A 16,040-nucleotide genomic window follows, 5' to 3' on the forward strand; every position below is an offset into this window, starting at 1 on the left:
ACCAGCACATTCCATCCACAGGATGTGTATTAAAATACCACCTGTTGAGGACATTCCTGTTACATCCTGGGGTAAATACAAAGCACCAGGCTCTCCGGATCAGCCCCCGCTGTCGTTACCCTCCTGTGGCAACACCTCCGAGGTTCAGGGACACACTGGGACCCCCAGGCCCTCCCTGCAGGGAATGGGGGCACAGGGAGCTGGATCCTCAGGGAACTGGAGAACAGAGAGCTGGGAATTCAGAGTGAAGGGAGTGAGGGGAGCATGGGGGAGCAGAAACCTGGAGGTGCAGGGAAAGGGGGAACAGGGAATGGGGGCACAGGGAAGAAAGGAAACTGGGAAGGGAGGTGAGGGAATGGGGCAGCAGGGAGTGGGGTGCAGCCAGGCAGCGGCTGACATTAGAGGGAGCTCTGTTGCCACGTGTTGCAGTTCCTCCGTCGGTTTCCCACAAATCACTGATAATCAAAATTTTTGATCAGAATATCACAACTTTAATTGATTACAGGAAACACGTCAGGGCAGTTGTTTTCCAGGGGGATTGCGGGTGCCCCCTGTGACCCCCAGCACGAACTGGCCTTCCCCACACAGGTCCATTGGCACCGTTTCCCAGCTCAGCACACCTGGACAGCCCATTCCTGCTGGCCGAGCACCCAGTCCCCTGCACGCCCTTGGTCCCGTGCTCAGGGTGACACCGGCACTTCATTTATCCCCACATGGAGCTGCCAAGGGACAAACAGCGTGTCGAGCAGTGCCGCTGTGCAGAGCTGGCAAAAAGAGCCCAGCTGGATTTTCCTCTGTCGCTCGGACAGTGGCGGCTCCCGGGGCCGGTGCCAGGGCCGGGTCCGTCCCGCGGAGCGCTCTGCGGGCTCCGGCGAGGGAGAGGATGCGGAGCAGCAGCAGCTCTGCCCGCGGGGCTGCCGGCCAGGAATCGGCAGCTCGGATGCCGAGCAGAGCCACGAGAAGGAGCTGCTGCCAAAGCAGCTCGGGAAGCTGCGGCTGTGGCACCTCGCTGCCCGTGGCACCCCTCTGTCCCGGCCACCCCTCTGGGATGTGGCACCTTGCTGGCCAGGGCCAGGACAATGACAACCACGGGAGCAGCAATGACAACTGTATCAGTTGTGAAAAGCAAAATAATAAAATTTTGTTCCAAGCATCTCCTGTGTCTGCAGCTGGGAGGCTTTTCTGAACTGGGGGAGGGTTCTGGGCCTTCAGGGAGGGAGGAACAGGAACCCGGGGAAGAGTTCGAATCACCTCTGCTGCCTAGGCAGGAAATGGTTGCAGGAAGAAGGAAACAGAATAATTCTGAGGGTGTTTTTGCAGCCAGATATTAGTTGTAATTTTTAAAACAGCCTATTTCCCACCCAAACGGAGCCGATCACGCCCCTGGCTGTGGTCCCAGCCCCAGAGCCCCGTGGCTGTGGAGGGGCTCTCTGGTCCTTTCCCTCCCGCTCCCACACTCTTCCGATGCCCTCGCCTTCCACACTCCCTTCGCTGCCCGGTGCTCACGGGCTCTTCTGGCAGAGGCTGATTTCACACCCTGGGGGCCGGCTCTGCCTGAGGGTGGCAGCGGTGCCGCAGCCGGGGCTGCTGCCAGGACACCCCGACACGTGGTGGCCGAGGGGCCTGGCCACCGTGGTGGCCACCGTGCCCGTGGCATCGGGAGCTGTAAGCAAAGGGGGGGGATGTGCCCAGTGTCACTTACCAGCTCTGCCAGCTGCTGCTGGCTCCAGCTCCTCAGTTCGTGGTTTCTGGTGCAAAAAGGAAAATGATGTGAACATACTGTTACTGCATGAAACCCAGTTCTGAACATCTGTGCTGAAGTGAAAACTTCATCCTAAAATAGATGCACAGATAGAGAGGAAAGAGGAGCAGCTCACAGGAGAGAGCTGGAGGGAAGTCACAAAATCCAACTTGCCCTATAAAACTTTTGGGGGGTCCCTGAGCCTCTACTAGCATTCCTTCTCGAGGGTCCCCCTGCCCGCCTGTATTGACCTCTCTCCATAGCCGGTGTCAGTCACTTTGTGTCTGTTCTCCAAAATGCCTCCACACTGTTTGGAGGTCGTGTCTCTCTGCTGTGAGATGCACACCCTGGGTCTGGTTGCCCTTTCATGGGGTTTATCCATGTCATTTTCCTTTGGAGGAGCCTCCTGTGGCTGGGTGTTGGCAAACACGGACACTGGCCTGGCACCTTTGCTAGTGAAGCTGCTGAGCCCCCCCGTTCCTGTGAGCCCCCGGCCACAGCTGCCCAGGGCAGGCCCTTCCTGGCCGTGCTTGTGTCACCAGGGCAGGCTGGGGCTGCAGGATGCTGCTGGCTGGGACAGCTCTGGCCCTGGGGACAGAACTCGGGTGCCAAACCCAGCCCAGCGCCCTGGGAATTCCCTGAACCCTCGGCAGTGATTCAGGCCAGGGCTCAGGCCAGAGCCGAGCCTGGAGTGCCAATTCTCTGCCAGAGTGAGGGGCTGTCCCCCCAGGGTCGTTCCCTGCTGCCTCTGGGTACCCCCGTGCCGGGTCTGTGCCTCCTGACTCACCAGCAGGTGCATTGAGCAATCTTCTGTTTCCCAATCTGTTTTCTCGCTCAGGAATTCAGGCATCACGTTGCTTCCAGGGCAGCAAAAACGTAATCCAGCTGCGAGTTCACACACGCGGCTCCGCCGCTCGGCAGATGCCGGCAGAGCCCCTCGTTTGTCACGGGAAGGGAGACGGGGCCGTGCCCAGTGCCCGCGGCTGAGCCCCGCGGGGCTGCCCCCGGCTCCCCTGGGTGCCACCCTGCATCCTGAGCCACCCCCGGGCTCCTGCAGCCCCGGCTCGCTCGCAGGTGAGCAGGGCAGCTGGGGCTGCTCGGGGCGAGCGCTGCCACCCTGCTGTGGGGACGGCACAGCAGGGACGGGATCAGACAGGATGGGATAGGATGGGGCCGGCCCCACGCCCTGAGATGCCCTAACATGCAGGTGCAAGGCAGCGACCCACGGGCAGCACCCCGTGCCAGGAACTGCCAGAGCCCTGCTCCGTCTGCCGTGCCTCTCCCGTGTCATGCCGCGTTCACCGCTGGAGCCTGGGCCTTTCCTATTCTGGGTATTTCCTGGCATTTTGCACTTCTCCCTGCTGCAGCACCTTGCAGTGCTCCCTCCCTGGCAGCTGCCAGCCCCAGCCCCGAGGGCAGTCAGTGTCCCCCAGCCTGCAGCCAGGCGGGCACGCAGCAGGGAAGGGACAAACCTCCAACCCTTTTTCTCTGCTTCCCTCCTTTTTCTCTCCCCACAGTCCTGGGTGATAGCTTGTGATGCTGCAGTTTGAAGGTTCCCACTCATAACAGATGGGCAACATTTTCTTGTACTTGATTTGTAAAACCTTTCCCGATGCAGTGGGTATTAATGATCACACAAACCAAACTGCTGCTTTCCAGGTGGCACCAGCTCAGACTCCTGCAGGCCAGGAGGAGTCGGTGAGGGACCTGGCAGCCTGTCCGAGTGTGCTGTGACAGTACTCTCGGGCAAACAGAATTTTGTATTAATTTTTTAAACCCTCCCATCCTCCCCTCCGGAGCCGAAGCCTCATTCTGTGGAGAAATCTGTTAAACCCAGCACACGACTTCTCTCAGCCTTGCTCCGACGCAGTTTTCAATGGGAACAGGAAGAAACGTGTCAGCGGCTTCGTGTCTCTTCTTGCCGGGGGAACAGGTCCCGTGCCAAGCTGGGAATGCCTTTGGCAGAGCTGTGCCTGCCGGGCGCTGCTCGCTGCTCCTCGGGACGCTGCCGAGCCCCGGGGCCCGAGATCCTCAGCCGGGGATCGAGCGGGGCCGAGCCCCGCGGGCTGTGCGGGCACGTGGAGCCCCACGCGCGGCTCTGCGGCGCCGGGAGCTGAGTCAGCCCCGTTCTGCCGGTCCGGAGGAGGCCCAGCTGTCTCCTCGCCAGGCGTGGAGCGGCTCCAGCCTCCGTGCGCGGTGCCTTCCCACCGCGTGCTGCTGCCATTCCCGGAACGGCGTGTGCCGCTGCCCAGCTCGCTCGGGGGTGCTGCGGGAGCCGGGGTGCCTCGGTGGGGGCTGACACGGGGCTGCGCTCCACCCTCTCCCCAGAAGGAACAGGAGAGGAGCATTAAAACCACGGCGGAGCTGCTACTTCGTCCTGCGGCTTTGCAGCCAGGGCTTTCTGGTGCCTCTTCTCCTCCCAGGCTGGACCGGGGTGCGGGAGGGGTGGGCTCTGCTCGGAGCCAGCCCCCGCTGTGCTGCGGGCAGCGCTCAGTGCTGGGGCGGGCTGCGGGGTCACTGCGGTCTGGTCCGACACCCCAAACCCGCAGCGAAGCGTTTGGAAGCAGCCCTGGCACGGACGGAGCCAGCGGGGCGCTCCCGCACGGGTTCCCCACGCGGTGCTGGGCCCCCAGCGCCAGCCGGGACGGGTGGTGCTGATCCCGCAATGCCTGAGCCCTTCTGTGGGCATCACCCCGGCCAGGGGCTGTTTCTACAGGCAGCTTGTTGTCTTTGTGCGTTTGTTCAGGGTGAAAAAAAAAAAAAAAAAACGGAGATGAGAAAATGAACATCTATGTGCTCCTGAGCTTTGGAAGTGGATCACCACAGCATCGTACAATTCATTAAAAATATAATTCTGATGCACTGTAATTAGAAAAAAATTGTTTTCAAATCACGTGGGGATCTGCTTTAATTAAATGTTCATTGTGGGCTCCTGCTGGGTTACAGAGGCCGCGAGAGCGAGGGGATCTGTCCATGAGCTGGGGAGCTCCCCTGGCCGGGGCCAGCGGGGCTGCAGGGCCCGGACAGCGGCTGCAGCTCGCAGCTCGGGGGGGAAGAGCACAGCAGCTCCCTTTGCTGTGCCTGCGGGCAGCTGAGGGAGTCAACACCGACAGAAACGCCAAAGCGGCCGAGCAGCCCAAGGAGAGCCCAGCCCAGCGCCGGGGCTGCTCCTCCCGGGCTGCTCCAGCCGGGCCGGCCCGGGGGTCGCGGGGCAGGGCCGGTGCCTGTGCCCGGGGCCGGTCCCTGTGCCCGGGGCCGGTGCCTGTGCCCGGGGCCGGTCCCTGTGCCCGGGGCCGGTCCCTGTGCCCGGGGCCGGTGCCTGTGCCCGGGGCCGGTCCCCGTGCCCGGGGCCGGGAGGCAGCAGCGGAGCGGCGCCCGGCAGAGGTGATGTTCACCGGGCCCCCAGCGCCTCCCGCAGCCGCATCCCTGAGCCGTGCTGGGCACAGCCCTGGGGCAGAAACTGCTGCGGTAACGCAAAAATGCGCGATGCCTTGTCGGGGGAGGAAGCAGAACCACCTGACCGGCCGTGCTGCGCGGCTGCCGTGCTCGGACAGCCTTCAGGACATGCTCTGAGTCGAGGGTGGGGACAGCCCCGCTGTGGGACAGCCGAGGGGCAGCTCCAGCTCCGACTGCCCCACTGGTTTTTCCCCAGCCAGGCTGAATGCCAGGTTTACCTGGCATTATTTGTCACTAGCAGGGGAGTAAATGCAATGAGAGAGGAGAAATTCTGTCACTCACTCTGCAAAACTGCATGGAACTGGAACTATTTTAAGAAAGGGAAAAAAAAAAGGATAAACTTTCAAAGGTCTTTTAAAACCAAGGTTAAACGAGGAAAGACTTGGAGATGAGAATTAAAGGACTCAGATAAGCTTTGCTGAGGAGAGGTTTTCTTCCCTGTTAGTTTTGCTTATGGGTTTATGTCAGTTTTATGGAGCTGTACAGTATAATTTATCCAGTCTTTCCTATTTATGGGTACATTTCAGAGTAGAATGTTGTTAGCAGCTTGAAGCACTGCCATGCTCCAGCACTTCGGGTTTAACACTACTCGACATGAAAAAAAATTAATATTTCGACTCAAAATAGCGAATAGCAACTATGAATGCAAAAGCTTCGCAGCTCACTTCAAAACACGTCAGAACTGCCCAGGGAAGAGGAATGCCGATGTGCCGGGCTTGCGGCAGCAGCTCTGCCGGGCCGGCCGCGGCTGCTGCGGGCTGCGCTTGCAGGGCAGAGCCCCCGGCCTGTCCCAGGGACACTCCGAGCCCCTCTGGGGACAGCAAATCGGCCCCGGGGCTCCTCTGGTGGGCGGCAGCGCCTCCGGGTGCGGCTGGCGCGGGGCTTGGGCAGGACAGCCTGAGGAGAGGCAGGAGCGGCTGGGAAAGCCCCGCGCTCGGTGACTCCGCGGCTCGGTGTCTTTTTTTAAACATCCGCTGGTTTTCCATGGCTGAGAGCTGCTCCCCAGAGCTGCAGGAAGTGGAAATTAAAAAAAAAGAAAAGTGTGGCCTTCCGGCAGGAATGAGGCTTTGCCGGGAGCTGGCTCTGCCCACCCCCGGGATGGAGCACTCATCTCCCAGCTCCCACCCGAGAGCTGGGCCCAGGGCTGGGTTCCCTCAGTGCACCGGAGGAATCCATACCATATTCCAGTAAATTTAAAAAGTCGTTAATTATTAAGCAGGCCTGTATCCAGGGGAAGTATGATAACTCAGCCAGGGAGACAGAGCTCCGCTTGCAAAGCTGTTTGTGTGGAACAGCTGTTTGTGCAGAGCCTGAGGTGGAGGGAAGGGAATTTATAAATAAAAGAATTACAAAATGTCAACAAAGGCTTTGGCACAAATGACCAGAAGTTCTGATAAAAAGGGAGCTATTAAGGATCACTTTTCTCAGGCCTTGAAAACCATTTGGGAACTTCCAGGAATGGAGATTGTTTGACCAGCCCGTGAACCCCAGGGAGATCCCAGTGTCAGGGCAGGGGGTGCTGCAGGCTCTCAGCTCCTGAGGCAGCCCCTGCCCACGGCCATCCCCACACACCCCATGTGTGGGGCAGGGCAGGAGCAGAGCCCTCACGCCCTCTGGGTGCCAGCCATCCCGGCTGAGGATGCTGCAGCAGCAGCTCCTGCTCTTCCTCACCCGTGGCACCGAGCCCTGGCAGCCTGTGCCGAGTTAGGGGTGCTGGGCAGGGGGTGTGCCCCAGCTCGGAGCCCCCAAGGCAGCAGTGAGGCTCCACTTTGCCCAGGAAAGGCACGGGGCAGCCGGGGCAGCCGTGCTGCGGAAGCTGGGCTGCGGGCAGGGAGAGGAGAAGCTGCTTTTGGTGCCTGGGGAGGTGGGACAGCCCCACCCCAGTGCCCCCATTCCCTGTGTCCCCACTCCCCAACCCGCTCTGGGGGTCAGCACAGGCCCTCTCAGCCCAGCCACTTGCGTGGGGCTCAGGGGGCCTGGCCCACGGCACAAGAGCAGCTTCCAGAGGCAAAGTGAAAGGGCACGGAGGGAGCTGGCCCAGCAGCAGGCTGCAGGCTATGGGAGCCGTGTGCTGCCACGTTTCTGCCCTCCCTGAGGGGATGGGCACCTGCAGGCCGGGCTGCCAGCTCTGTGAGGACTGCAATCTTCTCTTTATTGTTCAAGTAATAAAAACTATGTGCTTACACCCCAAACCAAACAAAACACCACCCCAGACAGTTGCCACTGAACTCCTTCACCTGGGATAACAAGGAAAGAGCAGAGAGCACAAAGGCTCTGGTTCTGCTCTAGCAGCTTGGCTCAAGCCCAGACTCCACTCAGGCTGTGAGGGGGAAGGTGGCTCCTCTGCAGAGAGCTGGCTGTGAATCTGAGTCAGATCAAGCTCATGTGCAAAACGAGGTGCAGCTTCCAGCGTCAGCTGTGTGATGGCAGGAATGGCACGTCCAGGGAGAGGAGGCCGGGATCCTGGAGGCGCTGAGGGGACAGAGATGGGCTGAGCAGTGAGCTGAGCCTCCTGGCTCCTCTTTGACTGCTGTGTTTGTGCCCCGGGGCTGGGGTACCTACCAGGTACCTTGGGGTGCTGTCCTGAGCGAGCGCTGGGGCTGCTCCCCGGGCAGCGCCCTGCCGGGAATCTGTTCTGATTCCATGTGGGAGACCCCCACTGAATTTGAGAGCGGGGGGAACCCAGGGTTTTTTTTTTGGTGCCAGCTGGAATAGGAAACAGATGCTGCAGGGGAACCGGGCTCCCCCCGTCCCCGGTGCCCTCCCAGCTCCGGAGGAGGAGCGCCCGCACGGCGTTTGTGGTCAGGCTGCAGCGAGCAGGAGGCACCAGAGAGCGGATCCGCTTCCTGCCCCTGCCAGCCGCGGCCTCTCCGGATGCTCTGGTGGGGAGGGAGCAGAGGGGAGGCTCTCTCGGTCTCAAAATATTTCAGCAGGGCTGAGTCCTGTCACCTCATCCTGCCGCTCATCCCCAGCAGCAGCAGCAGCAAGGGCACTGACACCCCGGCAGCAAACCCAGAGGATTTGGCTGCACACACCCTGAGGCAGCCAAGGAGTCTTTGAAGGAGCTGACAATGCTGTTTCCTTATTTTCAAACCGGACTTCTGAGGACTTTTCCTCCTCTGCTCCTTTGTGACTCCTCCTGTTCCTCTGCCGAGGCTGGAGAGGGCCCCACCACAGGACCCGACCTGTGAGTGCAGCCCTGAGCTTCGGGCTCACTGACAGTCACAAGGGAGTTTTAAAGTTCGGTACTCCTGCAGCAGTAGATTCAGGTCTTTTACAATCCTTTTCAGGTCTGCACTTCCACGTGTTCTGCCAGGGTGGTCCATTTGGCTCATCCTCGTGTGCTCACCAGGAAGCTGAAGCAGGGGCAGGCGCAGGGATTTGCTCCCTGCGAGTGGCCAGGCTCCCCTCTGGAAGCTCCTGCCCTCCCACCAGCATTCCTGCCTCCACTTCTTGATTGCAACAGCCTTCGTGGCCAGCCCCACTGGAATTAATTCTGCTTTCAAATGAATCATGCTAAGGAATTCATGATGTGGGAGCGACAGGATTATTTTTGCTTCTGTCACAGATGCTGGCAAAGTGACCCCTGCTCCTCCCACTCGTGCTGCAGCTCAGCCCAAGGCAGTGAAAGCCCCCCTGCCCCCAGGGAGCCCGGGCTGTGTCCTGGGGGGCCTGGGGCTGTGGGAGCCCGAGGGGAGGGCTCCCAGGCCCTGCCTTCAGGGAAAGCTCAGCCTTTCCTCTGCACCTCGCTCTCTTTGCCACCTGAGGCTCCTTGCTGCAGGGAATTCCAACAGCAGCCCCTTCCTGACCCTGGTGCTGCTATTCTGCTGCTCTGAAAGAAATTTGGGCAGGGAAGAGGCAGAGCTGCCAAGCGCTGGCAGGAGTCCTGTGCTGTGCCCTTCCACAGCACATTGCCAGGGCAAAATGTCAATGGTTTGGGTTAAAATCCAACTTTTTCCTAATTTGCCCTAGTAAAGAGAACCGGCTCCAAATAGATCTTTGTTTTCATTCAAGTCTTAAATGGTTTCTCCAAGAAAAAAACCAAACCAACAAACAAACAAACAAACAAAGCCACCTCCACAGCTCCTCCTGCCTAGGGGTGGAGAAGTGTGTAGTGGTTTGTTTTCACAGGAAAAGCAGCCTTTGTTGGGAGCATGACTCAAACGTGTAGGGACTGGGACTTGGACGGGTTTCCAGAGTTTAGCAATAGTTTTGCAACACGCGTGTGATTTCCAGTGTGACAAGAGGTGGCCAGGCTGCAGCAGCAGTGGGAGGGAAGAGCTGCCTTGGCTTTGCCCAGGTCCTGCCCCAGCCAGAGCTCCGTGGTGCAAGGGCTGCCGGGGGCTGGAATTTCCACTGTCGAGTGCATGACACCACTGCTCGGAGAGAAAAGCCTGCGTGTACCTGGGGAAACATTCCCACCAGCATTTCATGGGAAGCCCTTTTGTGGATGGTGTGATGGGTCCCACGGGAGCTGCCCTGGCGTTTGTGAGGAGGGGGTTCTGATTGTGGCTGCCAGAGCCCCTGGCAGCCACAGGTCCCTGTCACTGCAGCAGGGCCTGCGGTGCCAGGCTGGGCCCCGTGGCCAGCACAGGCCGTGCCAGGGGTCTCGGAGGGTCTCTGGGCAGGCTCTGGGTGTGCTGCTCATCCCCCTGCCTCTGTTCCCCCCGTTCCAATTGCCTTTGAACAGCACCTTGCACCCAGGCTCCTGCTCTGTTCTCCATCCCATCCGTGCTCACCCGGCCCCTGGGCACTCGTTTGCCCATTCCCAGCCACTCCCACATCCCCAGGGATGCTGCTCCTCTTCCTCCCTGCCCCTGCTCTGCGAGGCTCCCTGGGAGGGCCCAGGGGCCACCCTTGGAGCTGCTGGGACAGAAAAAGGCAATTCTGCAGCCTTTCTTGACAGCAGCACTGAAGGAAGGAAGGAAGGGACTGGTGAGTGGACTCCCACCTGGAAAATACCTTTTCTGCCCTCCTCCACTGAAAACCATCCCGCTGTGAGCGTTAACACTTCTTCTGCAGCTCTAGGAAATACAATAATAGGTTGCACATTCAAACCAGCTGCTCATTTATTTTTTCAACTGCCTCTGAAAAATGCCTGTAATTAGGAAAAATCTATAACAAGAAGTACAAACAAATCAATGTCTTTCATTAGCCACAAAGAGTCGGCACTCTGCCTTCACTGCGGCTTTATTAAATTAGAATAATGAAGCAGAAGCCATAGAAAGCAAAACAAGAGCTTTGGAAAGGGCTGAAAATACACAGATGTCAGGTTAGAAACACGTTTCAAATTTAAGCGTGAAGCTGTAAACACATTTGCTTGTGCTGTTCTGATGCCTCCTCTGCAAGGCTGTGGGAACCTAAATGAATATATATATAGGAAACACACATATATAACAATATATATATAACATATATTTGTATATAAAACATATATCTATTTCTATTTCTATCTATATTTCTATTTCTATTTCTATTTCTATTTCTATTTCTATTTCTATTTCTATTTCTATTTCTATTTCTATTTCTATTTATATTTATATTTATATTTATATTTATATTTATATTTATATTTATATTTAATTTTTCCCCTCCTATTTCCCTACCAAAGGGATTTAATCTCCTCTGCCAGGACGCTTTGCTCGTGCAGGAGGGTGTCAGGATGGGCACCCGGGAGCTGGGATGGGTGAGGAGGGGGAGGACACCCTGAGGGGAGGGTCCCAGGGCATGTGCCCCGTGCCACACCTGCACCGGGAGCCTCCCTCGGGCCCGATCCCTCCCTGCAGGACAGGCTTTGCCTGGCTCTGCTGCACCCCCTCCCTTGGCCTGGCTCTGTCCTCGTTCCATGCAGGGCCTGGCACACACGGGGCACTGAGGATCAGCAGTGCCGGGACAAAACACAGACAGGCTGCTCAAGGACCTTGCAAGCACCAGAATAAACCAATTTTGGCGCATTTTACTGGTTCTAAGATAATTTTCTCCCATTTGTTTCTGCCATGTGGTAGTTTGTTGCCTTCAAAAACAGACCAAAACCAACCTTTTCATTATCAGCAGAAAATGCTTTCAAAAATCTTCACCTGTGTCTTTCCTAATGCAGAGCTGTGAGCTGGAAAAAGAAGTCTTGCCCTTGATCTCCCTTAAACGGCAGAGCTGCGGGGTTGGGGCAGGGTGGGCAGGGCTGGCTGCAGAGTAGCTGTAAATCCCTTAGTCCTGGCTTATTTAAGGCAGGATTTCTGCAGCCTCGGCGTGTGGAACCGTGTGCTGGGTGGGGTGGCTGTGCCCTGCGGTGCCCTCCTCACCCGCCCGTGTGGCTGTGCCCTTCGGGGGCACCTGGGGGGCTCTGGCTGTGGGGAGGGGGCAGGACATTACCTAACCCACCCCGAGCAGGTGGATCCGTGAGCCGGGTGCCACCAGCTGGATTTGTCCTTGCAAAGCTGCCGCGGCCCCGGGGCTGCCAGAGGCGCTGAGGAGCTGCAGGGACGGAGCCTCGGCCAGCCCGGCCCCGGCCCCAGCTCTCCCAAGGAATGTTTGTTTCTTTGCTTTAGCACCCGCTGACAACACCACAGCCCCCCCTAACCCAGCATAACTGAATATTCATCTCCCGTGAATTCTATTAATTCTGCGTTTCTTGTTCACAAGAGCAAAATAATTGCTGCAATTTCATTTCAAACCCCAAAGTCAATAACCACGAGCCTGTCATTTCTCTGTGCTTTCACTGAGAGGATTCGCTGCCTGCTCTGTGATCTCTGCTAGAACAGCACATTTATTCGTGCACTTCTCTGCTAAAGCCCAGTCGCTCTGAGTGGCCCAGTTAACACCACCAGAGAGTTCTTTGCCCTGGCTTTAAACATCCCTTTAAAACTCTGCATTAATTTAAACAGGAAAATATAAATTAAATTGTGTGGTTTGGTGCACTTTAGTGTTTCCCCCCACCCTCCACCAAAGGCTCTGCATTTTTTTTAAACAGCCCCTAAGGAGATGTGCTTTAATATTAATCAGTGCTAAGAAATAATTTTTAAAAATCAGGTTTTACCCACTAGAGAAAAGCACAGAAAAAGGGATGAGGTTTAAACACATGGCATGGGGACCTGGCATGCAGGGCAGGCGTGGGGAAGATGCTTGTCAGGGAGCTGTAAAAGGCAGGTTTTATGTTTCCTACACAACCTCCAGCGTGACAGAAGGCTCTGGGTCTGACCTTTCTCCTTGCCCCCTTATCCTCTCATCAGTGTTTACCAGACACGCGATTTTCTCACGAAAGAGCAGCTGCTGCTCCAGGAATCAGGGCATGGGGTACTGCTGCTACAGCGGAATGCCTTCGGCCAGGGGCTGCTGCTGGGGTTTGTGCTTCGGGGAGGGGGCGAGGGAGCAGTGGCACCACAGGGGCACGGCAGGGACACGGCAGGGACATGGCTGTGACACTGCTGTGACACAGCAGGGACATGGCTGTGACACTGCTGTGACAGGGCAGGGACACGGCAGGGACACCGCTGTGACAGGGCTGGTCTCTCTGCTCTGCTGCCCAGACCGATGGGCAGCAGCCTGGAGGGCAGCACACGGCTGCAACCTCAGAATCACTGCTTTGGCTTTGGGGCTCAGCAAGCCTGGCCTCTCTCTCAGGTTGCTGGGTCCAGGCTGACGTGCCAGGCTGGGGAGGTGCTGCCATCCATCCATGGATCCATGGATCCATCCATCAACCATCCATCCATGGATCCATCCATCAACCATCCATCCATCCATCCATGGATCCATGGATCCATCCATCATCCATCAACCATCCATCCACCCATCCATGGATCCATCCATCCATCATCCATCCATGGATCCATCCATCATCCATCTATCCACCCATCCATGGATCCATCCATCCATCCATCCATGGATCCATCCATCCATCCATCCATCCATCCATCCAATCATCCATCCCCCATCCATCCATCCATCCATCCATGGATCCATCCATCCATCCATCATCCATCCATCCCCCATCCATCCATCCATCATCCATCCATGGATCCATCCATCCATCATCCATCCATCCATCCATCATCCATCCATCCCCCATCCATCCATCCATCCATCCATCCATGGATCCATCCATCCATCCATCATCCATCCATCCATCATCCATCCATCCATCCCCCATCCATCCATCCATCCATCCATCCATCATCCATCCATCCATCCATCCATCCATCCATCATCCATCCATCCCCCATCCATCCATCCATCCCCCATCCATCCATCCATCCATCCATCCATCCATCCATCCATCATCCATCATCCATCCATCTATCCATCCATCCATCCATCCATCATCCATCCATCATCCATCATCCATCCATCCATCCATCCATCCATCCATCCATCATCCATCATCCATCCATCCATCATCCATCCATCCATCCATCCATCCATCATCCATCATCCATCCATCCATCATCCATCCATGGATCCATCCATCAACCATCCATCATCCATCCATCCATCATCCATCCATCCATCCCCCATCCATCCATCCATCCATCCATCCATCCATCCATCCATCCATCCATCATCCATCATCCATCCATCTATCCATCCATCCATCCATCCATCATCCATCCATCATCCATCATCCATCCATCCATCCATCCATCCATCATCCATCATCCATCCATCCATCATCCATCCATCCATCCATCCATCATCCATCCATCCATCCATCCATCATCCATCTATCCATCCATCCATCATCCATCCATCATCCATCCATCCATCCATCCATCATCCATCATCCATCATCCATCCATCCATCATCCATCTATCCATCCATCCATCATCCATCCATCATCCATCCATCCATCATCCATCATCCATCCATCCATCATCCATCCATCCATCCATCATCCATCCATCCATCCATCCATCCATCCATCATCCATCATCCATCCATCCATCATCCATCCATCCATCCATCATCCATCCATCCATCCATCCATCCATCATCCATCCATCCATCCATCCATCATCCATCCCTCCATCCATCCATCCATCCATCCATCCATCCATCCATCATCCATCATCCATCCATCCATCATCCATCCATCATCCATCTATCCATCCATCCATCATCCATCCATCATCCATCCATCCATCCATCCATCCATCCATCCATCATCCATCCATCCATCATCCATCCATCCATCCATCCATCCATCCATCCATCATCCATCCATCCATCCATCCATCCATCATCCATCCATCCATCCATCCATCCATCATCCATCCATCCATCCATCATCCATCCATCCATCATCCATCCATCCATCATCCATCCATCCATCATCCATCCATCCATCCATCCATCCATCATCCATCCATCCATCCATCATCCATCCATCCATCATCCATCCATCCATCCATCCATCCATCTGTGGTGCCCAGCAGCCCGGCAGCAGCGGGGCTGGCATGGGCACCCCTCGGCAGCAGCGGGCTCTGCTCCCACACCCGAGGGCAGGAGGCTCCTGCCCAGTGCTCGGGTGCTCCTCGGGCAGCAGACACCGCCAGACCTCAGGGGCATCCTGTCACCCAGGGGTCCACGTGTGACCTCACCTGCACCATCACCCGGAACCGCGGCAGCCACAGGGCTCAGGGGCCGGGGGTTGGGGCAGGAGGACCCCGAGCAGCCACCGCAGCTCTGCAGTGCAGAGCAGGACATGTGCACCCCCACTGTTTCTAGAAATGGCTCCTAGAAAAGTCATTAGACCTGTCCGTTTACATAGAATTAGTTCACTGAGCCACCAGATTTTGACTTCAGAGATGCGATCTCATTATTTGGCCAGTGAGCTGGGCAGGCTGATCCCACTCCTCATTACTTTACAGCAGAACTAAGCCCTCGCTGTGGCTGCTACTTCCTTGGCTGCAGCCAGGCCAAGGGGACTTGGCAGGGCTCCCGAGGCAGCTCCCTTAGCCAAACAGACGAAGCCTCATTAGCACCTGTACCAGGGAGGAATTTACTTCCATTAAGACAGCGTGGAGTGTGCCTTCCTGCCAGGCACAGCACAAACACAGCGGGAGACAAAAGCCCTGCTCCCTCTGCTCAGCGCTCCCTCATCACTCACACGCTGTTGAGCCAGCTGAGCAAACCAGGCTGGGCTGAAAACGGGCAGCTTGGTGGCTCTGCCCTCCCCTCCTGGTGCCACTGCTGGCAGCCAGGCCAGCCCCGGGGACGGGGCTGGGACAGGGCAGCTGCAGCACCTCTGGGCCAGTCAGCACGCCCTGACCCTGGAAATCACAGACACCCAGACTGCTTGGGAGGGACCTTAAATCCCACCCAGGGCCCCCCTGCCATGGCAGGGACACCTCCCACTGTCCCAGGCTGCTCCAAACCCTGCCCAGCCTGGCCTTGGGCACTGCCAGGGGACAGGGACAGCCCCAGCTGCTCTGGGCACCCTGTGCCAGGGCCTCACACCCTCCCAGGAAACAATTCCCAATTCCCAATATCCCACCCATCCCTGCTCTCTGGCTCTGGAAGCCATTCCCTGTGTCCTGTGTCCATCCCTTGTCCCCAGCCCCTCTCCAGCTCTCCTGGAGCCCCTTCAGGCCCTGGCAGGGCTCTGAGCTCTCGCTGGAGCTGCTCCTCTCCAGGTGAGCCCCCCCAGCTCCCCCAGCCTGGCTCCAGAGGGGCTCCATTCTCCAGAGCATCTCCATGGTCTCCTCTGGGTTTGCTCCAGCAGCTCCACGTCCTCTCTGTGCTGCAGGCCCCAGGCTGGATGCAGCACACTGGGTGGGGTTGCTGCTGCTGAGCACTTCCTGCTCCTCCCACCTGTGCCCATTTTTTGGGCTAAATCAGAACTTAGCTCCT

The sequence above is a fragment of the Vidua macroura genome, chromosome 10 (genome assembly GCF_024509145.1).
Source record: "Vidua macroura isolate BioBank_ID:100142 chromosome 10, ASM2450914v1, whole genome shotgun sequence".
Lineage (NCBI taxonomy): Eukaryota > Metazoa > Chordata > Aves > Passeriformes > Viduidae > Vidua > Vidua macroura.